The sequence below is a fragment of the Protopterus annectens genome, chromosome 4.part1 (genome assembly GCF_019279795.1).
Source record: "Protopterus annectens isolate FY-2018-M chromosome 4.part1, PAN1.0, whole genome shotgun sequence".
Lineage (NCBI taxonomy): Eukaryota > Metazoa > Chordata > Ceratodontiformes > Protopteridae > Protopterus > Protopterus annectens.
In genome coordinates this window covers 305,400,391-305,426,377 of record NC_056734.1, presented here as the reverse complement: position 1 = coordinate 305,426,377, position 25,987 = coordinate 305,400,391, and the positions used below count along the sequence as shown (strand labels likewise).

The following is a 25,987-nucleotide window of genomic DNA, read 5'->3' as shown; positions in this document are numbered from 1 at the left end:
TACTATGACCAGTGTACTGGTTACATAATAGGAGGCTTCAGAGGTGGACATCAGCAGACTTCCATACACTACACAGGCAGCAGAGTCCTTCCACTAGCAAGCTTTCATGTTTACTTTTTTGCATTTTTCTTTCATCACCTAGCCTAGATTGACAATTGATATCATGATGAAGAGCAATACATCTAAAAATAAATGGTAATTTATAATAAATAGTACTAATCTGAACATATAAAGCAGTGATAAGGCCTTAAAATTGAATTACACAGTGGCCCAACCATGGAATGGGTAAGGCCAATCAAACACCAAAAGGGATAGGTTAATTCAAACACCAAAAGGCAAAATGACTAGGTTTAAAATGGCCCACAAGTGTACCTAGCCTAGTAGTTGTTATGACCTATTAACATCTAACATAGCACATGAACCTCTTTTACTTTATGAGCAATACTTACAAACACAAATACCTACTAAATGTTGTTACTGCTGAACCAAAGCCTATAGTGGATTGCTGAAGATAAAATAGCTTCTTAGTAGCAAACTGAAAATACAAGAGAGAATGATCATCTGTAGTATGCTCTGAACTAGTACCTCTGGAGTGATCATGCTGATTTTACGGTAAAGAAGTAAACAGGCAAATGTAAGAAGCTACTAAATTGGCAAGAAATATGTGGAACAGAACGACTATGTTATATAAATTTGTGTAGATGTAAGGATGTAACGTTACTGACAATGGTTTGACTGTTATTATGGTATACTTGGACTTATGAAAGCATTTAACATGTTACTAAGCCCTGGAATTACTTCCAATTTATCCAAACCATACATCACAAGATGGCATAAAGCTGGTTACAGAACAGAACTCAGACATTTTCTTAGGCAGATAGTTGCTCTGCTTATAAAGGATATTCCACAGGGTATGGTCATTAGACTAGCCTTAATAACTCTGGTACCTGCCTCAGTCCCAATATCAGTAAAGTGTGACTTAACAAATTAATGAGATGATGCAAATTAGAATGATTGCTCATAAACCACTTGTGTAAAGCAAGTCAGCACCTTTTTGGATGAGATCAGCACCTGGTTAGACAACTTGGCCTGTGTTTCATTATATATAAATGTAGCTGCCTTTCAGTATACATAAATGTAACATTATGTCTTTCAGAAAGTGTAGCTTGGGTAATTCTAGTAGGCTTAGTAAGTAGGTGGTTGAGCATTTGAATTTAATAAAATTAAATGACATCCGTATGGAAAGAAACAGTGTCCATAAGCTGATTGAAATCAGTGCTGCAATGAAATTATAGTACAAGTACAGATGCTAAAGTCACTACAATGAACATTTCATGCTATTTTTTGTAATTTTCCATTTATTTATTTATTTATGTTTATGGACCATTTTCACCACTTTAGATGCTATAGAACCCGCAACCCATCTTTAAAGAAGCCCAGAAGAGATATTTATTACACCTGAAATTCTGGCCAGAAATATAGGTATATTTACCTGCTTTACCCAGAGTCTTTATAGTATTCTATGCGTTGCTTAGTTCTGGGCATTTAAAATCCTCACTGATGCAGAAACTGCCAAAGATGCTGAGAGTGTAAAAATTTAAGAAAGACCTCTCTGACTCTTAACTTTTTTAATGTCAACCATCAGAGAGAGAATGGGATGATGAGCAAATATGATTGCAAAGCATGACTTCTGCAAATCCTCCTTTTTCTAGAATGATAGTGCTGGAGTCTGAATGTGCAATATCGAACAGTGTAGCAAATGGATTTAATGCTGCAGCCTGTCAATCTGATATGGAGTTGATGGAGAAGTAGAAACTGAGTGAAGGAATTTCACCAAAAGGCTGACAAAAGGCAAAAGGTGCTGAGTGGACCAGGAAACTCAGTCCTGAAGATGCAGTACGGACAGCTATAAAGCCATACAAAGTGAGAAGAAGAGTCGCAGCATCAGGAAATGATGTCAACAAGCAAGTGATCAGTTCCCTGCATTCCTTGCAATGCATAGTTTGCTGAAGTTGTTGCTATAACCGAGATGGGGGCATAATGTACATCTCTAGATTCAGAGGGACTTTAACTGCTTGATAAAAGATATCTACTGAAACACATTTTTCTGAATCTCAACTGCTCAGATTGAGGCATCCCCAAATGCAACAGTGTGTCTCAAGCCTACCGTAACATTGCACTTGTGTGACTCCATTTTTTCACACTCGCATTGTGTTTCTCTTTTCCTCATTGATGTGTAAACATGAAATTAGGGTACTTATGTAATATCACACCCAGATTTTCACGGTTGCGTAATTGGCATGCTGGCATGAAAATGAGTGCGGGAAACATCGTAAGGTGTTTTTTTTTATGTTCTTACTGATGAAAAATCAGTTTGCCTTACTATCAGGAAGAAAAACAATTGTGCAAACCTTCTTCCTGCTTGGCATGCAGTACAAGCTTCAATCATAGCTCTCAACCTTCCATGTCCAAAATGAGGAACACTAGCCCTCATAATGTGGAACAAATGGGCAAAATATGGAACACATGCTAATGGCTTACTAACAACTTCAACTAGGAAGGTCATAGGATAGTTAAAATAAGCTGGTTTTACTTATAAAGGAGATATTTTAATGAATTAATATGATTCACTTCTATTTACAATGGATTTCACTTTAAAAAATTCCTAACACTGAATGTGTGACATTCTTTCAATGTGGAAATTTGAGGAACTTCGAGGAACATGAACTTTTTAAGACCCCAAATGAGGTACGTTCCTCATAATGAGGTACATTTGAGAGGTATGTTTTCAATTGTCAGGGCTGCTGTCATGAGAATGATTCAAACTGTTGACAGCTCTGCTCAGAGACCTACTCATAATCGTGTAGATCACCCTTCTGGTGCATCACAAAAATGTAAACCAGACAAAGCAGTGTAATGTTACATTTTTCATGACAGTCTTACTCGTAACTGTTCTTATGGGAATTTGATTTTCATAGTTTGAATCTTTTTTCTAACTCCTGCCATACTTCTCCAAATAACCGGCAAAGCACAAGCACTACAGGTCTTCCACTGGGAAGTCACATTGGTTAACACTGCATGCTTGAGTTAATCAGGAATAGGTATGGGAAGACGGAACTGATTGAAAACAGAGAAGCTGCTGTTCCATACATCTTGTCTGCTTAATTTTCAGGGGATGATAATTTATTTATTTATTTATTTATTTATTTATTTATTTGCAGTTGGTTTACCAGGATAGTCCATTGGGCCAAAATAACCCGTTTTCAATGGAGTCCTGGGGAGAAAAGCTCCAATACAGACAAAGACAGGTACATGCAAAAATTACAATAATACTTATACAGAGTAAAAGATAAAACATTTAACACATTTAGGCTCAAAACTTCAAGAAGCATTCAAAACAATACAATCTGATGTGGATTAAATGTCAGGAGAATAAGTTAAAAGAGTAATGTTTTATGCATTCAAAACAATATAATCTGATGTGGATTAAATGTCAGGAAAATAAGTTAAAAGAGTAATGTTTTATGCATTCAAAGAAGTTGTTCAGAAGAAAACATAGACTTGCATTGCAGGGTAGGTATTCTGAGGGAACATAAGCTGAGATAGGAAGAGTTATGTATCATATATGGGAAGAAGAATGGGATAACATAGAATTATGAGGGGAGGGAGCAAGAACAATCCCATTGGGATCTTAGATATGTATGAAGAGATTTTTTGAACATGATAATAAGACCACAATCGACATGGCAATAGCAGCCGTTCTTAATCAGGCGTGTGTCTGCAAAGCAATGCGCGCAAGACAGGGAGATGGTTTCTCAAATTGTTCCTGTTCCTAATAGTCATGTATTGTTTTTAGCCAGTTCTGAGGAATTACAATAACAGTGGTAAGTGTTTCCTGCACTTAGATCTTTGGAGGTATGCGCATTTCATGACCGCAAAAATCTGGTTGCTTAAGTACCAAAATAAGTATTCTAACGTTAGTAATGTGAGAGTTGAAGCTCCCATTGAGAGTGTTGCAGCGGATGCACACTTGGTGTAACCTGCATGTGTAGTCTGTGCATTGTTTGATGAATTAACTCATCCAGATTGGTTTGGTGAGATATTCATCAACCTCTCACAGCAAACCAGATTACAAGATATGTCATGTGGGGAAAACTCATTCAAATACGTTTGGGTCCTTTTTTGGGTCTATATTAGAACACCAAACTTTCAAAATTTCGAGTGTTCTAATATCGAACCCTATTAATCGAAATTTTAAAACATTGAACATACAGAACAGTGAATTTTTTCCTAGGAAAAAAATTTGCTGTTCCAAAACACATACACACAACACAAGCACACCAAACAAACAGCAATCCACACACATACACCTAAACTCTTACACCTAACCATAAACTAAACTATACATACACCACTAACTATCCACTTACCTTAACCCAAACCCTAACCCTAAGGTCCGTCACTATCGCACAGTCACCTCACCCGCGCCCTAACCCTAACTCACTTACCCCGCCCTAACCCTCACGTCCACACAATCGCACACTTACCTGACCCACACCCTAACCCTAACTCACCTAACCCACTCTAACCCTCATGTCCACACAATCGCACACTTGCCTGAACCCGACCCGTAACTTTCCACCACAGTGCTGAAAATACTGAAGCAACAGAAATGGACAACCGAATTCTTTCCCTAGGAACAAATTCAGTTTTCTGTTTCTTTGATATTTTCAGCGTTCACTAAAAACGGGTCAATATTAGAGAACTCGAAATTTTGAAAGTTCGGTGTTCTAATATAGACCCCCTTTTTTATACATAGGAGTGCTATCAACAGCAATCTAGGCTCAGTTCTAAGAAGCAGAAAATATATACTCTTATTTATTCACTGACTTAAAATTCAGAAAAATAACATTAATTTTGATAAAATGAAATGGTCCTGAATACACCTTTCAAACTATTCTGCATGTTCATAGGCATCACAGCCTCATAGAAAAGAGAAATATGCAAGCTGGAAAAAAATGAGCATTTCAATTTATTGGATGATTTCCAGTTATCTGTTTCACTCAGTGGTAATATGATGAAGATCTACTACTTAATAAAAAGATACTTGTAATAAATCATTTAAACAACTGTTTGCAGAATGCCACTAGCTTCATTTGGAATATTCCTCCCATAATTACTTTGAAAGTCTGGAATCTGGGTCAGGCAGTTTATAACCCTGCACCCTGAAATCTGAATAAAATGAGTTTTTTTGTTGGTGTATGTAACACAAAAAATATGTTATTCATTGTGGAATGCTAACCTAGTCTTGGCTTGTGAGGTATTATATCTGTGGCAACATTGCTATAGTCATGAGCTAGGCGATGGGAATTAAAGTAAAAATATATCACGTACGTTTCACAGTAATGTATTAATCCAGATATTCTTTTTTATGGCAAACATTACATAAAGCATGCTACATTTGGAGATTTTAGTGTTATACAAATTCTGATTATGATCTGTTTGCCTTTAATACACAAAACGTACTGATCATATAAAAATAATTCTATTTAAAGTAGTGATTATCAGCTTTGATTAGAGGTGAACCATCTGAATTTCACATCTCTGAACGTGAAGAAAAAGCATTCACTTGCAAAGTAAACAGATGAAGCATATATTGTGTAATAAAGATGCTGCTTTTGAATCGAGGGGAGATGACGTTATCCCAATGAAGGAAATGATAATACTACTAAGAACAATACAGGTGGAAGAACAGAGGTAGGATGATGTTTTCTTAAAATGTGACAGATAAAGACTTTATTTCTCAGGAGGCCTTAAGTATACATTTACATGCTACCCTTATCATTACATAAGTTTAAAATAATACAATAAAATTGAGCAACGGTTGTGGAAAAGTGATAGGCAACAGTTGAAATGCACTAAAAATAATTTTGGCAGTCAGGAAGTACTGGACTTTCTACTTTTCTTCTTTTTTTTTTCTTTTTCTGTCTATGCCCTGCCAGGAAAATATAAAACATCTTTGAAAGTTTCTTATTAAATTCTAAGAAGAAGAGAAAGGGTATATTCTAATTATTCTAATTGCAAACAACCAAACGAACGTGGAAAAATCTATATATATGACAAAACGTCCAGAATCTGAAGGAAACCAAGTTTATAAAAACCCCTAGCACCTCGGCAACCCTGTCTTCACAAGCACTAGAGGTTTTAATAATCGTGGTTTCCTTTGGACTCTGGACGTTTTGTCATATTCTAATTCATTATTGCTGTTTACAGAAAAAACATGGAAGACTCAAACACTTCATGCTGTAACCTGAATGAAGTGGTTGCCTTTTAGTTGGGGAGGATAGATGTTTCAGGTTTATTTTATGTGAGTGATACAATTAAAATCAGAGACTTGTAAGGCAAATCATAAATACTTAATATTTGGCCTGACTATCTAAGAATTATTATTAGTGTGTGTGTGTTTAATATAAATATATGTTGATTTATCAAAATGCACAAGTGTTAACATTCAGGTAATTGATGCTGGCATTTCAAAAATCAACATACCACAAAAAATATTGCAAAAAGAAAAAAAGATCTTCCTTCTGTAATCCAGTCATGAATACACCTCCAGATATTTAGATATACTTTGTCAGAATACTGGTGGTATTTGGGATGTTTTTTTTTTAAGGTAAAGTGTAGGGTTAGGCTTTGGGTTACCTGGCATTTGTAAGGTTGGCAGGTGGCTTTCTTACGAGTACATACAAATGCACACACACACACACATACACACACACACACACACACACACACACACACACACACACACACACACACACACACACACACACACACACACTTGTATATAATGAACCACTAGTGATTTTGGTCAAAACACAAAACATCAAACAAACTCACTGGTGATTACCATTAAGCACTACTACAATCAATGCAAAAAAAAAATATATTGCAAAGGTAAACCAATAAGTTACATTTCTGATTATGAAAAGTATAAAAAATATATATTTTTATGTGTGGAGGGGGTCCCCCCTGACATGGCATCTCCTAACCACACACCACAAAATTAAATATACTAACTCCAGGGTTGACAAATTTAAAAAAGAAAAAAAAAAACAACTGATTTACATAAAGGTCTCTATAATGAACTTTGACCATTACATAATTTATCAAACTGTACCAATGACAGAAATGACCACCTTTTCACAATACAATAAAATACGTGCAGGGATAACAAATAAAGCACTCATCTAGATATATATCTCAAATATACACACACACACACACACACACACACACACACACACACACACACACACACACACACACACGCGCGCGTGTGCGCGCACATGCACACACGCCCACATCCACACATGCACAAATGTTACAGTTCTGCTTCATGTGTCTACCAAATTCTACATTCTCTAAATGCCATTATGGCTACCTGTGAAATTTAGCTTTATTCCCTACTCACAACATTCTGTATATTGTATAAAAGTCGTTTCTTAGAACAGTTTAATATATGGAGATAACAACACCTAAACATTTTACAATATTATGAAAACAAAGTGATTAGGCTAATTAAATTAATATCATAACCTAATTAATTAAATGTAATAAAACTAGTTACTGTCAGCCAAATCATTACGTTTGAACTCCCAGTCATACAGCTCCACCGGCATTTGTATAAACTAAAGTAAATATAGTAGTTACTCTTTGAAATGTTAACATTCAAACATTTCTTAAAATGGAATTTAGAATATGTCCTGTAAAAATATGCAACACATTCAGTGAGAATCAGTTCTCATAAGAGACCATCAAAGAAATTAAGAAGTTATCTAGTGCTCCCACTGCAGGTGAAAGTAGATTGGGACTACAGAAAACATGTTACCAATCCATACCTGTCAATCTCTTAGCCAAAGAATTATGGACAAATTCAAAATGAGAAGATGGACAAAGGCCCAAATATCGAGACTTTTTAAATAGAAACTTAACAGAATAACATGTTTTAAATAAACATGTATTGTCTCAAGGATATGAAGTCTGAAACTCAAATGACTGTCATTATTTAGTGACTTCAATAATCGACTTGCCAAAAAAAAAACAGATTTTATGAAGAACAGACTGAAAATGTGAGGCACAACTGCGAGCAGTCTGTGAAAATTTGTAGAGTTGAGAGGTATTGTTGCCACTGTAGTGTAATCTTAAGGAAGCAGCTAATGTGGGAATGAGGAAATTTGAATGGAAATTAAATTAGACTTCTGATCCTCTAAAATGTTATACTTTATTAAATCAATAAACTCACAAGTGACTATAAGTGATGCAAATAAACTGGACATGCAGTTAATATCAGAATATCATTAAAGTGTATTTCTTTTTTTTTCAGCTTTAACTTATGGTTATCTCTTGACTAAAATAACCCACTAGGTCCAAGTGACTCTTTTTATGGTGGCCAGATAATATAGTTTGGTTAAGTGAGTTGCATGAAGTCTCACAGACCAGCGCACAAGAAAATGTTGAAGGAAATTGAGCAAACCCTACAAGATATAGCATTATTTGTAACTTGTAGCTTTAATCCTTTAATAAATGCTGCTCATAAAATCCAAGTACAGTCATATTAAAAGTTGTTTGTGTTTTTTTTTTAAATAAAAGAAATGACCAAAGGAAAATCTCCAGGTGCAATAAACAAAGTAGTTTCACTTGATTAATACATAAGCCTCCAAAATCTAAATGAAGTAGAAGTTAATATAACAGAACCAATTTCATACTTTCAAAATTAGATAAGTCTGCATAAACAATAGTTGCTATACCATTATATGACCATGTTTCATATGAACTTTATAAGAAACTAAAATTATTAACACTAATGTAACTGAAAAGGTCGGTAAACTGAATCAGAGCCTAATTAGTTAAGGAAAAGGACACTGGGCATAGTATGTGGACAGGTCATAAAATAAAATGTATAACAGACAAAAATACAAGTAAAACTTTTAGGTAAGTCTAATAAATTAGTTCTGCATAATAACACCACAACAGATAACAAACAGATAAATGCAAATGAAAAACAAGGCAAAAAGCTGAAATGCAAGATGATCAAAGGAGTATAGTGCATGCTGCCAGTAATGAACAAACAGCTTCATTAATACTTAAATAAGCATGGAGGAGAGAGAACAAAGTCACAGATGGTAAAGACGAATTAGGTGTTTATTTACGTGTTGAAAAAAAGTGTGCGACTGTAATTTTAAGAAGCCTGGGAAATGTGTTGGTTTTTGAGCCAGGATAACAATTTCAGTTCTGTGAAGAATAAAAAGCAATGCGACAAGATCATTCTTTTGAAAATTGAAGTAGAGGTAATTTTAGAGGACAAGGGAAACAGGTGTACTTATAAATTAGGAGTCTATGATGTAGTGCTTTTTTTTCCTACAGGGGTTGAGCTGTGAACACAACAGTTATGTTATGAAATACTCTCCCATTACATGGGAAGTGGTCAGTGACATTTTTGTAGGAATCAACATAACCTTGTCCAGGCTAAGTGTTCCTTCATTAGTAAATGACTACTGCTAACATTTAAGTAACAGACACAAAAGTTTGGGATGAGCTTTAGGAATGTAGTTGGAAAGTAAGAGATTGCCACCTAGACTTGCTCCAAAGCATCTGTCCACTCTGACTTTCACAGGTGTATCAGCTAAAGCTACCAAGACGTTTACAGTTTTCAAGCCAAAGGTCATGTCTTCGATCTTGCTGATGTTAATGTTACATTCATTATTTTACATGCTAGCTATAGAGAAGATTTAAGTCCATTTTGCTTCTACCACTTATTAAGGACTGAAAGGTTTTTAAATGAATAATAGCCATGTTATTAGCATAAAGTATAATTTACAGCCATGGAGAGGAAAAAGTAAAAATGTGAGCAGAGGGATTGATTCCATACTTTGTGATAGCCTGGTCTTACTTCTCTCATGTTGGCTATGGATGGAAGGAAAGGAAAGGAAAGGAAAAGACAGGAAAGGAAAGGAAAGGAAAGGACAGTAAAGGAAAGGAAAATAAAGGATAAGAAAGGAAAGGAAGGAAAGGAAAGGAAAGAAAAGGAAAAGAAAGGAAAGGAAATTAAAGAAAAGAAAAGGAAAGGAAAGGACAGGAAATGAAAGGGCAGGAAAAGAAAGGAAAGGAAAGAAAAGGAAAGGAATGCAAAGGAAAGGAAAGGACAGGAAAGGAAAAGAAAGGAAAGGAAATGAAAGAAAAGGAAAGAGAAGGAAAGGAAAGGATGGCTAAAGGAGTCTGCAATGGGAGTAGCTACAGAGAATCATGACATGCAAGTCAAAGGCCAGAGGATTTGTTGCCTTCTTTGCAGAAAAAGTAAAGAGCCTGCAGAAAGTGTTAACAATTCTGAAATACAAACATGAAACAACATTTAAACTAACGATGCATAATCCATCACTAAGCATACTGCTTGCAGAAAACAAGGGCAGGCAGCAGTATGGTGAGAGAAAATATGACAGTCAGAAGGAGCTAGCAGTGAAAACAGTGCAGTGAGATGATGCGCCATTGGTTGAACAAAACCAGGATAGAAATTCAGCTACAAAGAGTGATTGTAATACCTAAAGTTGACCTAGAAGGTGCAAAGTGATCTTCTGGTGTTGAATAATACAGAAAGAATTTACAAGAGCTAAATCAGGAGTAAATAATAATTGGAAAGGAAGAGAAGAAAAAAGAAGAGAAGAAAAGAGAAGAGAAGAGAAGAAGAGAAGAGAAGAGAAGAGAAGAGAAGAGAAGAGAAGAGAAGAGAAGAGAAGAGAAGAGAAGAGAAGAGAAGAGAAGAGAAGAGAAGAGAAGTAGGCAGAGGAGTGGTATGAAAGACTGGGGTGGATTGATGCTGTAATAGAAAGCAGTTAGACACAAAAAGAAAAAAAAATGAGGTTCAGTGTAAGATCTGGCCAGTGCAAAATGCAAGGAATGTACGATAAAGTCAAGGTTCAAGACAAAATTAGACAGAATGCTCTATAAGTAAAAGAAATGTAGTGGTTATTAATCAGGAACTGTGGCAATATAGATGGAGGGTAAGGAGACTTGCAAGACAAAGAGAAAGAAAGGGGAAGGCAGACAAAAAAAAATAAAGTGTGAGGCTAGACAAATTCTTTAAATTCATTTTCAGGGTAGAAGGATCATGCCATGTGTGAAGATAGGTGAAGGCTGCCAGCCTAGCCAGATAGAATTTTGTAGATAATTCTGTCATATGTAAATATTAATATAAGCCACAGGTTTGTTCTCTTAAATGGGATAAAATGCTGTTAGATGTGAAACTGCAAAAATGTAACAACAGTGCACTCTGTGTAACAAAGATGACAAGTCAATTATTTGATGTCAGACATCAGAGCCAATATGTATGGATGGAGGAATTCTGCCTATTGTTTTAAGGCCAGAGTTAATGGCTAGAATTTGCATGCATAATTTCTTTTTTTGCTCTGGTTCCTGACCAGCTGCAAGATCAAAGGGGCTATTAACCTCTGTGAGTCTGTTAGGAATCAGAAAGAAATGATAAAATCTGAAAGGAATCAGTGGCACTGTGTTATCAATTTAAGGGCAGAAAGAATGAAAACATTTTGTGCATTTGTCTTGACAACATCCAACTCACCTCTCTGCCTGTTTCTATATGTAAGTAGGATCTTAGACTTTCGTGTTTCTCTTAGATATAGCTAGGAAATAGGAGGAGTAGACTAGTTTGTTTTTCTGTGATGATAGAACTTTTCTACTGTATTATTTTGACACTTCACTGTGATCTCTGAACTCTTGACTAGCACTGTGTAGTAAGAAGTATTGTCTTATCTTTTTATTATTTATTATTAAATATTTTAAACCTTTCAACTGTGGCTGTTTTATGTAGAGTTAAATTAAGCTCTAGAGTGCATTGCATGTATATTGCGATACTGTACCAAGTCACTCTAATAAGCCTTGACTGTTCAGTCACACTTACGATTTGGATAATAATATTGCACAGTAATAACTGGACACCCTTTCAAGGCCTTTGAGTAGCTGATATTAGTGAGTGGTGGCAACTGTTACTACCTTTTTGACTGGGCAGAAAAGGGCACAGCTGGAGAAACTATGCCAGCCTTCCCCAGTAGAGTATGTGTGGTTGCATATAACTCTTATCTCAAAGTGTGTGTGTATCAGCTACTTAGGTTCATAGGTTCATAGGTTCATACTAGGCTATCTGCCCTAGGGCATTTATAAGCCTAGCCAGAGTGTGTTTGGCTTTCGCCACCCATTTTAAATTAATTTTGCTATGCCTTTTTTTGAGGTTAGTATACTGTGCCTCTGTCTAACAGTGACACAGAAGTGATAGCCGGGGTAAACCTACGATCTCCCATCCACTCATCAAGATTCCTCTTGAAGAGAGTCAATGTGGGACTCTGCCTAACCTGGACTGGGATTTTATTCCAGAGTGAAGGGAAACTCTGGGTTATGAATCTGTCCCTCCAGCATGTCCTATTTATTTCAGTGCTGAGATTCAAGTCTCCGATGGGATCTGGATTTTCTGAGGTGCAGCATGTCCATTAATTCCGGGTTGGACATGGCTTTGAGCAGGCGGTATGCCACTGAGTAGAGCTGGAGTTTCTTTAACCGGGCAGCATATGGCATCTGTTTGAGCCCTTTGATCCTCTTGGTGAGGTACTTTGGGGTCCTTCCAGTTGCTGCAGGTGTCTGGTAAGGTACATCCCAAAAGGGGCATTGTACTCAATTATGGGCCTGATGAGGGATGAGTAAAGAGGACCTCTCCTGATCTAGATGTGAATCCCTTCATGATTAGGTGGGCTATATAAAATGTTTTTCTAACCACTTTGGCCACATGGTTGTCAAATGAGAGATTGCTATCAACTTGGGTCCCCAGGTCCCTAATGACTTCTTCTGTACTTAATGGATTACCACCTATGTGGTAATTTGTAGGCACTTTGTTTTTGCCAAAGGGGATGACTATACACTTTTTGGCGTTTAGCTTGAGGCCATGGCTCTGGCACCAGTTGTCTGTTTCTATGAGGCCCTTTTGGAGGATGCTTGTGTCAGCCGGAGAGTTGATTATGGCGCCCAATTTGCAGTCATCTCAGCCACAGTCCTTCCGTGTTGGCCTGTGAAATATATACCGAACAAGAGAGGTCCCAGGACTGAGCCTTGTGGGACGCCACTTGTAACTGGTTTGGAGTCTGACATGGCTTCAGCAATTCTAACCATGTGGGTTCTGTCCTTGAGCCAGTTTGCAACCCATCTAGTGACATAGGAGTTTATATTTAAGCTGGTGAGCTTATCTATAATGCAGGTCCAGGTAGGCTGTGTGGACCAACCAATGGCCTTGTTGACTGTTTCAAAGAATAGGATCCAGTGTCTGTAGGTCCCCAATATCTTTATTTATGAGGTCCATGATGATCCTTTCCATAGCTGTGTCAGGGCTATGGGGCGATAGTTTCAGGATCGTTGAGGCACCAGCTTTGTGGAGAGCGACCACTGTTGCTGTACGACACTCTTTGGGTACATATCCTGTAGTAAGGCTAAGATTGAACAGTAGTTTTATGTTTGGGTTTAGCTCTTCTTGGAGTTCATGTATCTGGTCCCATTGATGCTGTGTTTTTGCTTTGGAGGCTCTTACCTGAGCATCTGAGATGTCAGGGGCAGCACTCTGTTGGGATAGATATTTGCCCTTTTGGTGGGTTTGCACTGAACCTGTCAGCTAGGATGTTGGCAATGTCTGTGGGCTCGGTGTATTTTTGTCATTTTGGACTAATTCTAAGCATATCTGGGAATTACCACCCAGGTTCCTAACATAACTAAAGAAAGCCTTGTGATTATCCTTAGTGTCCTGTGCAATTTTCTCATTTTATGAATGCCCGTAGTTTTGCTAATACTGATCAGAGATGCGTCCCTTTTGGGATTTTGCACTATCATGTAGTAGCTTCCTCCTTCTATTGTATAGTTTGTTTATGGGGTCCACCAGACAGGAAGTCTGCCTTTGGAGGATTGGGTCTTGGTTTTATTTGGGATTGCATGATCCATGCATTCCTGAAGGTGTTCATAGAATCGTTTATAAATGATTCTGCGGTCTATTTTCCACAGGCCCAGGGGCTTTGAAGGATTCGCCTCGGTTTTGAGGCATGTGAAATTTGCTTTAGAGAAGTTTTTCACTGTGGTTTTCGGATGTGAATATCCAGTGAGATTAGTTTATGGTCTGATCTTACCAGTGAGGGATACACTTTTGGTCTGGAGCATAGTGTCCCCATGTTGGTGATGATCAGGTCCAGTATGTTTTCCCCTCTTGTGGGAGTGGTAACAAGTTGTTCCATAGCATTCGAGTTTATAAATTCTAGGAACCTTTGGGCTAGGGTGTTGGAGCTAGAGTAATGCTCCCAGTCTATGTTTGGGTAGTTCCCAATATAATGGTGTTTGGAGAGACCTTCATATTTTCCAGTATTCTCAGGAAGGCCAAGTGGGGTTCCTGTGTTTGGGAGGGTGGTCTGTAGCAGGCTATAAACTGGAAGGCAGTTTTACCCACAGTTAGTTGCACATGGATAGTCTCTGATGCTTTGTGCTGTGCCACCAACCTGGAGGTGTGGGTATCTTATATTGATACTCCCCCTCCTTTTGTGGTTCGGTCCAAGTTTTGGGGCCAAAAAGCATGGTATGAGGTATAACCTGGTAGTGCTCGGGAGTCTTGAACCAGGTTTCTGTTACTGCACAGATATCGATGTTCTCCATGCTAAGGAGAGTTTCGAGTGCATGCATCTTGAGGTTTAGACTTCTGGCGTTGAGTAGCATTACTCTTAATTTCTTATCCCTTGTGATACCTATGGAGGTGGGTTTGTCTTTTGAGCCTTGCCTAAAAATGCACTATGGGGTAGCAAGAGCCTTTGCCAATATCCAAAGCCCAGGGGTGACAGGTGCAAGCCGTCCCTGCATGTCATCCCAGGCTGACAGGCATTGGATCCTTTGAATGACACCAACACAATTGTTGAAATTGATCATTTTTCTTCATATTGTGGCATCATTCTTGGTGAGGGTAAGATGCTACTCAAGGTCAGGGTCATACCTGCCTGGGCTACATGCTCAGAGAGCTCCTCTATGTCTCTTTTCATGTAGTCCAGGAGGTGCGTCTCAGGTCATTCACACCAGCATGGACAATGACTGAGTCATAATTGTACTTGCCTTGGAGTGACCTGAGTGCTTGTGTTATGTGGCGGATCCTGACAGGCAGCTCACCGTGACCTTCTCCTTGTTCAGCCCGGTGGCGGGGCGTCAGTGTGCCTGGATAGAGTCACCTATTACAAGTGTATCAGGTGTGTTGTTTAGCCCAAGGGCTGTGGCTGTTCAGCACACTGGCTTTGTGAGCTATGTGTTGCATGTGTTTTGTTTTTGCTTGGGTGTCTGCTTTGGAGGTCTCTGCTGCTTAGGCAGATTTTATTTAGAGCCTCAGTATGTTTTTGTGTGTTTATGTGTTTGGTTTGTTGTCGTGGTAGGTCTTTGTGAGACTGGAATTGTAGTGAGTGTGGTTTCCTTCTCCTCCTGACTGTTACGTCAGTACTGAGTTGGGAGAGCTTATCCTCCAGTTTGGCTATATGGTTGCATCTCTCACATGTGTTGGAATTTGTTGGGAGGAGGAGAGGGTTGTCTGTGTACATGAGGCAGTTGTAACATTGCCTCAAGATTCCCAGATTCACCAGCTGGACCGGAGAGGAGATTGACAACTGACCTTTGGACATGCTAGAATAGTATTGGGAATTCCTTTATAATTGAAAAAAAGGGCCAATGGGGAACAAGGTACTCAAGGGGAGTTTGTGAGGGTGTAGTGCTTTTAATTTTTTAGAGCTGACTTATATAATTGCTTTAGTGAGCAAGTGCCAGGTAACTTAAATGCAATGTGTTACAGGTAACTTAAATGCTAAAATGACAAACAGTAACTTTCTTTTAAGTGAAACAAAGAAATTAGTACAGTAAGCAATGCAGATATCACTAGGGATCCACAGAAGTGCTAAAAGGCCGCGTTTTATGTGGAATTAGCATTTCAGGGAAATAAACAAACAACAAGCATACAAATAAAGATAGATTCAGCAGGCCTGGATCTAGTCTATGCTACAGCAAACAAGGTGTACCAATTTCAGTAAGAAACAGTTAGAATATGCAGGCACTATAAGCCTCTAACCAGAAATTCCCTGCTCAGAAGGGCAGAGTCCAGCCTCTCCTCCCACAAGAGTGCAGACCGCAATCCTTCTTAATGTAAAATAACTGGCCTGAAGCCCAAGTGCTTAAACCAGAACTAATACACTTTTAGAATAACAGACACTGAGCTCTCAATCAGCAGTTCCCAACTTAGAAGGATGGAAGCTACCTGTCCTGCCACCACAGTGCAGGCCACAAACCTTCCTAATGTAAAACAACTGGTCTGAAGCCCAAGTGCTTAATCCAAAAGACTTAGAAATGATATCTACACTTTAATCAAGTTACTACCAGCAGTAATAAATACAACTGAATACTTTAAAGAATGCCTGGATTAGTGCTCAAGTTATACAAACAAAGCTAGATTCAGCAGGCCTGGATCTAGTCTATGCTACAGCAAATGAGGTGTACCATTTTCAGTAAGAAGCAGTTCAAATATGCAGGCACTATAAGCTTTAACCAGAAATTCCCAGCTCAGAAGGACAGAGTCCAGCCTCTCCTCCCACAAGAGTGCAGAACACGAACCCTCTTAATGTAAAATAACTGGCCTCAAGCCCAAGTGCTTAAACCTGGGCAGTGATACAAAGAACTGGTTGGACAAAGAGGGTGCTGGAGGTTTTAGCTTGCCCATTAGGCTGAGATCTTGGCCCTATAGCTGTGCCAGTAGGGAGTCTTATTGGGGATCTGGAGAGAAAGGGAGAGACCAGCCCCAGACTGACTGTGATCTCTCTGTGCTCTTAAGGGGAAATTGTACTTACTGTGTGGGTGTTTATTATCCTTTACCTATATGGACACCCCTCACTGGTGTTAGTGGTGAGGACTGAGGCTGCTTGATTGCTGGGCGAGTGTACAGGTGTCACATATTATCCAGACATATCAGCTCCAAGTTTTGACATCAAAGAATTGACTTGTCAGCTTTGTTACAGCAGAGTGCACTGTTGTTACATTTTTGCAGTTCCAAATCTAAGAGCATTTTTTCCCATTTAAGAGAACAAGCCTGTGGCTTATATTAATATTTACAAACAACAAAATTATCTACAAAATTCTATCTGGCTAGGCTGGCAGCCTTCACCTATCTTCACACATCTCCCTTTCTGGAGAACTCAAGCTAGTTTTCCAAGTGACCCTTGAGAAACGTTGCTTGAGAGGGTTAGGTCTATCTGAGTACACCTTGCCCCTTTCCCTGTTTTGAGAGACCATCTGCATTGGCATTGCTAATCCCACTGCAGTGCTGCATTGACATATCATATGCTTGCAACCTTAGGCTCCATCTTAGCAACTTGGCATTTTGCTGGCTAGCTTTGTGTAACCATGTTAGGAGATTGTGATCTGTCACTACAGTGAATTTTCTTCCATACAGATAAGGCTGAAGTTTCTGCAGTGCCCACACTATGGCTAGACATTCCTTTTCTACAGCTGCATAGCATTCCTCCCTGGGTTGGAGCCTATGACTATAAACCACTGGGTGCTCTTCTCCCTCTGAAGAAATCTGGCTAAGGACAGCCCCCACCCCATGGTTTGACGCATTCACCTGCACAAGAAATTATATGCTGTAATTTGGACTGGCTAACACAGGGGGTCCTCCCAAAGCTTCTTTAAGCTTCTGGAATGCCTGCTCACATGCTGTGGTCCACACTACCTTATTTGGACTTTTCTTCCTTGTCAGGTCTGTGAGGGGAGCAGCTATGGCACTATAGCTGGGGACAAACTTTCTGTAGTACCCTGCTGTCTTTAAGAATGCTCTCACCTGCTTTTTGGTAACAATTGCAGGCCATTTCTGAATGGCTTCTACTTTGGCAGGTTCTGGCCTGATCTTACCACTCCCCACTCTATGTCCCAGGTAGGAGACCTCTGTCACATCCGCCTGACATTTGCTCAACTTAATGGTCAGCCCTGCCCTCTGTAGTCTGCCTAGCACCTCCCTGAGATGTTGAAGGTGCCCTTGCCAGGAATGGCTGTAGATGGCAATATCATCGCGGTAAGCAAGGGAAAACACTCCTGCTCCTGCCAGGATATGATCTACCAGCCTCTGGAAAGTTGCTGGGGCATTCTATATCCCAAAGGGCATCTTTGTAAACTCATACAAGCCAAAAGGAGTCGCAAAGGCCGACTTCTCTCTAGCATTGGGAGACAAGGGCACCTGCCAGTAACCCTTGGTAAGATCAATGATTGTAAGACCCAGCTGCTCTAGGGCCTCATCTGTCCTAGGCATGGGGTAAGCATCTGACTCTGTGTGACTATTTAATTTCCTGTAGTCCACACAGAACCTGATGCTGCCATCCTTCTTTGGCACCAGCACCACTGGGGAGGCCCAGGGACTGCTGGACTCTTAAAGTACCCCTAGTTCCAACATTTTCTGTATCTCATCCCTTAGAGTCTGTTTGACTCTCTCAGGCACCCTATAAGGGGCCTACTAATAGGCCTTTGGAGTCCTGTATCCACTTGGTGCTGCACCAGGTGGGTGCACCCTGGTCTCCCAGTGAGCATGTCTCCAAACTCCTGTAACAATGCTTGGATTTCTCGAACCTGGGTAGCGGATAGCTGCTGGAACATTGCTACCCCTTCCACTAAGGTGTCAGTCTGAGCCTCACTGAGGAGATCATTCACCAGATCTCCCTCAGACTCCTTCTGCAATCCATTGCAAATGGTCAGCACAAGGGTCTCCCTATCATGGTAAGGTTTCATCATGTTAGCATGGTACAATTTGTGACCCTGCCTCCTGCCTAGCAGTTCTACCATGTAGTTAACATCACTTACCTTTCTTACCACCTTGTAGGGTCCTGCCCAAGCTGCTTGCAACTTGTTGTGTCTGACAGAAATGAGAACCCTTACCTGTTGCCATACAGTGTACTCTCTAGCTTGAGCATTCCTGTCATACCACACTTTTTTCTGTTGTTGGGCTTCTGACAGGTTCTCCTGGCCCAAGCCCATGAGTTCCCTGAGCCTTGTCCTGAGGTTTAGGACATATGCCACAACAGACTCCTTATGAGGTTCAGTAAACAACCAGCAAAAAAAGTCTAAAAAAGACCAAAAGGAAAAAACAACAAAGATTCCACGTAGAAAAAATATTTATTCCATAAATCATGTCTTAGCACCTCGGCTACCACAGCCTTCAATGAGCACATAAATCATGGTAAAAATTAATTCCCTTATATACCCAATAATGAAAAAATCAATTAATTAATCAATTAAACAAAATAACATTTAAAGAGACTCCACTCACTCCATAGACAAAAATACATACAAATCTCAGATAAAAAACATATATAAAAATATTAAACAGCAAAATATACCTTATTAAAGTAGATATTTCCAATTAATTTCTATATTTAAACCATTAGCTGATAATGTATTATACTTTAATATAAAAATAGATTCTTTATACAATAACAATTTTTTTAATAACTTGTAATCACCCTTTTTAACAAAAATCTGCTCTAAAATGGTGGCTTGTAATAAATCCGCATTGCTATTATGAACTTCTAAAAAGTTGCATTACATTTTTTATGAGCATTCATTTTAGCATTACTCTGTAATATATCCTAATAAAGAGTAGGTAGACATGACATACTTACTCTTGCATACATGTGAGCAAACAAGCATATTTATAACTTATACTGATACATGACAATGTCTTATCCACACCTGAAAGCAAAGAAAGAATTGAGGAGGGATGAAAGTTGGCAACATGGCATGGCAGGAAGTCAAAGAAGTGTACGTCAGATGGAAAGAGTACAGCGCAGAGGGAAACAAAAGGAAAAAAGGGAAAGAGAGTTTACAAATAAGGTTACAAGAAAAGAGGGACTGTAATACAGATAGCAGAGGGGGAGAGCACCTTATTGGCAGCTGATGGAGTGATGTAGAGGAAAAGAACAGAAAGAATACATGAAGTGGGATGTAGTAAGGTCTTTGTAAAGTCATCATGTGATAGAGAGCAGTAAAAACAGCATCAGAAATGTGGAATTAATCTATTAAAATCTATTAATGATGTTGATATGTGTAGTCATATTATAAGAGGTACACTATTCTTTGAGCATGTGGGAATAGTACAGGTAGGTGAGGATGTTACACTCAAAGATTAAAATCATCTAAAAGAACATATCATGTAAGACTCACTCAGCTCAGCTGAAATAATGCATTTAGAAAATGCAGACAAAAAACAGGAGTTACCGAATGCCATCATTACAACACGAGAGCAGCAAAGCAGGAGTGCAGAGGTGGCAGAATGCCTAAAGGAGGTAAAATAATACAATTCTAAGTATAAGTAAGTCACAGTAAAGAAAAATCAAAAATGGCAATGAGTAATACACTGGAACAACTCTAAAACAATTCTTTTACTTAAAAACAACAAAGAAAAAACTGATCCGCATAACTACAGACCTATTTCGCTTATAAATGTTGATATTAAAATTTTTTCTACTATATTAGCCAACAGACTCAAACAAATAATGCCACATATAATTTCATCTGATCAAGCTGGGTTTATGTCCAGTAGACATACATGGGACAATACATTAACTTTGGACTCCCTTATTCAGTTTACTAAAAAGGAGAAAAACCCGCTGTATGCCTTGACTCTGGACGCGTCGAAAGCATTCGACAGGGTAGACTGGGACTTTCTGTTCTCCACGTTATCGCATTTTACTATACCAAAAATTTTTTCAGATATGATCAGAATTCTCTATTCAAACTCATCCACCTATTTATATATAAACAAAAAAAGATCTAATTCAATTAAGATTACCAATGGTACAAGACAAGGCTGTCCACTTTCTCCCTTTCTCTTCAATCTTTTTTGAACCATTTTTTATATATTACTCAAAATACATATCACACCATACCTAAAATTCTCAACACACAAGTAGCTTTATCAGCCTTCGCTGATGACTTAAACCTTACTTCAAATTTCCTAACACAGACCTGCCAAAATTTTAAAAGCAACTACTATTTTTCTGAGGCCTCAGGTTACCAAGTCAATAACAAAAGTCACACATTTTCCCCAATAAATCCTGAGGCTCATAAACCTTTTTTTTTTCCCGGAATCTCCCTTTAATATCTCATACAATCTTAAATACTTAGGCATTAATTTTCAACACAACCAAGCTTCCTCGCTTCAAAATAATCTGCTTAAATCATGGTCCATCATCTGTCAAGACCTTCAAAGATGGAAGTTACTAAATCTATCATTTCTTTCTAAAGTAGCTATTGTGAAAATGAATATCTTGCCTAGACTCCTGTATCAATTTAGTTCAATCAATGTTATTATATCAAACAATCTTTTCACACAATTTGAAAAAACCTTGGTCAAATTTCTTTGGTTTCCAAAAAACGTTAGGATCTCTTTTTCCAAATTATGTCTTCCTAAAGAGAAAGGCGGGGTGGGCCTTCCTAACATTCATCTTTATTACATAATTATTTGTTCCAATAAATTATGGTCCGTTGCAAACATGAATAGAAAAGCTCAAACTCACTATCCAGCTTGGTTGAAGATATGGCACGGCCATATCCTCTCTAATAAAATTAATCCTAAATCTATTCCCTTTCTATCTCCCGCCTCTTTGAAAAGTTCAAGAATATCACCCCTATTGAAATTTCAAATTAAATCTTTCCAGAAATTGATTAAGGACATTAATCTTCATCCTATTCTTCCTTTTCTTCAACCAATGCATCTTAATCCCAATCTAAGGATCAACAACAAGATGATAGATCTTGAGGAATTCCCTCTCATTAAAGGCCTTACAGTATGGGATATCCTTAAACATAAAAACTTATCTCTTGCTGAGCTACGTTTAACTCTGAAAGTTAATAACAAATACACATGCTCCGTCAACAGGAACTTATCTCTTCACAAACCAATAATATATTCCCTGATACACTACTAATTGATAAACTAAAACTAATCATTAATACAGTTGCTAATGACAACAAAACAACATCCTCATACAAGTTATTACACCCTCTACTTTACAAAGGTAACTGCCTATTCTCCAAATACTGGGATAAGCAAATCTCTCCTATTACAGAAGACCAAAATTACTAGCTATAAACCACTATAGAACTCTCCCCTTTAAAACTCTTATACGCAACTGATGTTGAATAACAACTCCTACTATACCCCTGTAAGAATTAATAAATTTAACTCCAATAGCTCGCCTTTCTGTTCATGCTGTCCTGGTGTGAGAGCTGACTTACTACATATTATGTGGCATTGCAAAAATTCCCATAAACTATGGTGTTCTCTCAAAGCTCAAAAATGGGTTACTATAGCTCCACTCTCTCCTGGGATACGGTTATACTAAATATACCTCCCCCGGGCCTGCCTAAATTTCATCTTCACATCTTAATCACGATGTGTTCCCTCATAAAACTTTACATCACATATAACTGGTTAGATCGGACCAAATTGTGCTGGCGGGGATTCAAGGACATGGCCACCAAATATATCTCGGCTCAGAAATTCATCATATATGGACCTAGGAAGAGAGCCTATTACAGTAAACTTTGGAAAAGCCTATTTGAAATAATCCTGTGCGACTAAAATCTGGCTTTCCTACAAACCTTCCTTTATACTCTCTTTCTTTATTTATGGGGCCACTCTCTACTACTGCAAAGTACAAGTAGGGCTGTTAATAGGTAGTATTAACGTACTGACACTGTTTGTTTTTTTTAGTACTGGTAGCACAGTATATATTGTTCCTTTTGGGTTTTTTGTTGTTAATTTGTATACTATGCATAATTCAAGAAGCTGTAGTCTTCTTCCTTGTCCATGTTAAAAATGTTCTTATGTTCATCTCACTTTATAACAAGGTCACAAGCATCCATGTATGTAATTTTTGTGCGTATTCATTGCTTGTACTTTTATGTATATGCATGGTTTTGTTTACTCACCTTTTTTATTTAAAAAATTAAAAATTATTTTGAAAAAAAAAAAAAAAAATGGCAATGAGTAAACTTTAGGGACACAATGAACAAACCAACATGCAGTAAAATAATGTTTGTAATGATGTAAGCAATGTCCTTATGTACTTAATGACAGCTCATTATTTATTCCCTCTAGGAGGTTTAAATTTAGGGCTGAGCATTATTACAATTGTGGTACAAAAGGTGTTGTTTATTTAGGTTTTTGCACTCAGTGTACCAGTTTTTATGTGGGCAAAACCGAGAGAACCCTTAGAAGAAGGATTTACGAACATCTTTATGATGTGTCTAAAAAGAAGGACAACAATGCTTTTTGTAAGCATCTTGGTGTATGCCCTAACATGCAGCTCAAGTTCATAATCTTGGAACAGGTCCTGCAGGATGGTAGAGGCCCGACTAGAGTACAAGGAATTGTTGTGGCAGCTTAAACTGAATGCAACTAAGCCACCTGGTCTGAATGATAGTATTAGTATCACGAGTGTTTTAAAATTAAGGAGGGTCAAGTTATGATTTCACACTTTTACAGTGTGAAGTTAGGTGGATTACTTTATCCATTTTGCTAAGTTTATTTAACAATCTTTTAACTATTTTCAGCATTCTTTTTGCTTTTTAAATATTTTTTACATGATAATATGAAAAATTTTTTACAACAGTATTTATAAAATAGTTATTAAGACATAAATGAACCTTTTAAGGAAATTCTTCAGCTTTACTTAAATATTCAAAAGATCTTTTTAGTAGTTTATGAAGTCTGAGGAGAATTATTTAGAATCATTTAATTATTCACAACTCAGGTTGTATTGCAAGCATACATATGTTTTTTGTAACCTTTTTGTAAGCTTTTTTGGTTATCTATTTTTACTGTTTTATTTTAATGAAACTTTAATGGGTGCTTTAATGATTCATTTGCATAGTGTAATTTTTCACTATGCTAAGTCACATGACTTTGGTCACAAAGTATTTCAACTTGGATTTTCTGAAAATGTTTCATCTTGAGAAAGCCTGGTATTAATCCAGGCGAAAGCGCTTGATGTCAATTTTATTATTTTTTCTGTCTAATAAATTTTACGCGAGCTACTCTGGTCGTTTTCACTTTTCCCTAGCCTTTGGCTTCACTGTTTTTTAATGATTTATTAGAGCTTTGTAAGACAGAAAGCTGGGACAGGATATTAATAGCTGAATATCTGAGAATTGCAGCATTGTATATCACTTGCAGTGAGAAAAGAAAAGAAAGGGAGCCTATTTGGACGAACACAAGGGAGAATGAAAGTGTTATAGGGAATACTGTTTGTAGTGAACATGTATGTAGATGCAGTAGTGTAGCCTAGGCAGGTGCAAGGTGCCATAGGACGCAACTGGGAGATTCAGATTGATCATTAAAGCAGTACCAGTATCCATTTCTGTACTGGCATTTCTGAATGACAATGCCCACAATGAAATGTCTGAGCTCATCAGAAGGTAAACCACCATGTGACAAAACAAGGTCTTACATTTCGGAGTGATTCTTTTATAGGTTCATAGGTGTTTACTACGCTAATGCCCACAAGGGCCTTTTTAAGTCTGTCCATGTATCCCAAATATCTGACAAGTTCTGATACCCTTGATAAGTGTAAGCATGGACCTTGGAGATGAACCATTTACCAGGTTACAATCAGTACCTGTGTCCATTAGAGACATAGGTGTCAAACCAGGGATGAATTTCTGGTTTCCCAGCCAATTGTCCAAGTTGCACTTGTATTGGGTTAGGGAACTACACTGCTTTATATGGATGGCAAGCCTGTTCCATAGACAGCGTAGTCTCTGGGATACATACCTATCTTTCCAGCAGGTCCTATTTATATCACAGGTGAGGTTTAAGTCTTTAGAATGGGTAATTCTGATGCTGTTTGTTTTGTGGATTTACAGGAGGTCCATCAGAGTGGGGTCTGACAATGCCCTGTATGCTGAGCATAGATATCACCTCAAAAGCCTGTAGAAGACAGGATACACCTTCACCTTGATACACTGCAGCATCCTGCATTTTTCATAAATCAGCCTCAATGTCTGGTTCAGCCCAAAGATTTCTGTCCATCATAGCACAGTGGAAGTGACACAGCAGCTCCCCTTACTGAAAAAAAAAATGTCTTGTCCATCTCCAACAGACTCTTACAGAGTTATCTCTGCCTGGTTTTATTTAATGTACAAATATCCATAAAGTTGATAATAACACAAAGATAAAGGATATAAATCTGTATTGTAATATAAACAGGGCTTGTTGACATGACAAATATCTCTTCAAAGGAATTCCCCATCTCTGCATTAAACTACTGCTTTCTGTAAAGCAAAGCACGTGCCTCATTATCTTCAGTTCTAACCTAGAGGAATAAATAGGAAACCATAGACTTACTCCAGGCATAGACCCTATCCCTTATGAATGGTGGAGTAACTAATTGGATGCAATAGTGGGATTGAAGTAGCTAAACTTAAAATGGCTTAAGCAGAGTATTAGCTTGTAGCATCCTATGAACCTTTGACCCAGTAGTCAGCAAATAGCTATTCAATTATTTAGTGATCCCAATGGATTGTGTAGATACAAGCGGATAGAGTAGTGTAAACAAATAGCTATTCAATTATTTAGTGATCCCAATGGATTGTGTAGATACAAGCGGATAGAGTAGTGTAAACAAATAGCTATTCAATTATTTAGTGATCCCAATGGATTGTGTAGATACAAGCGGATAGAGTAGTGTAAACAAATAGCTATTCAATTATTTAGTGATCCCAATGGATTGTGTAGATACAAGCGGATAGAGTAGTGTATAATGTAAAAACATATCACCACTTAGTAACACACTGCAAAGATGTGTTTGAAATACGCTCCTTTCAAGAGGTT

General features: G+C 38.0%; 1 protein-coding gene across 1 annotated transcript in view; it reads right to left on the bottom strand.

The window, feature by feature from the left end:
* LOC122800838 (neurogenic locus Notch protein-like) overlaps window positions 1-25,987 on the bottom strand; it is a gene marked incomplete in the record, with an annotated part of 809,298 nt that overhangs the window by 529,292 nt on the left and 254,019 nt on the right.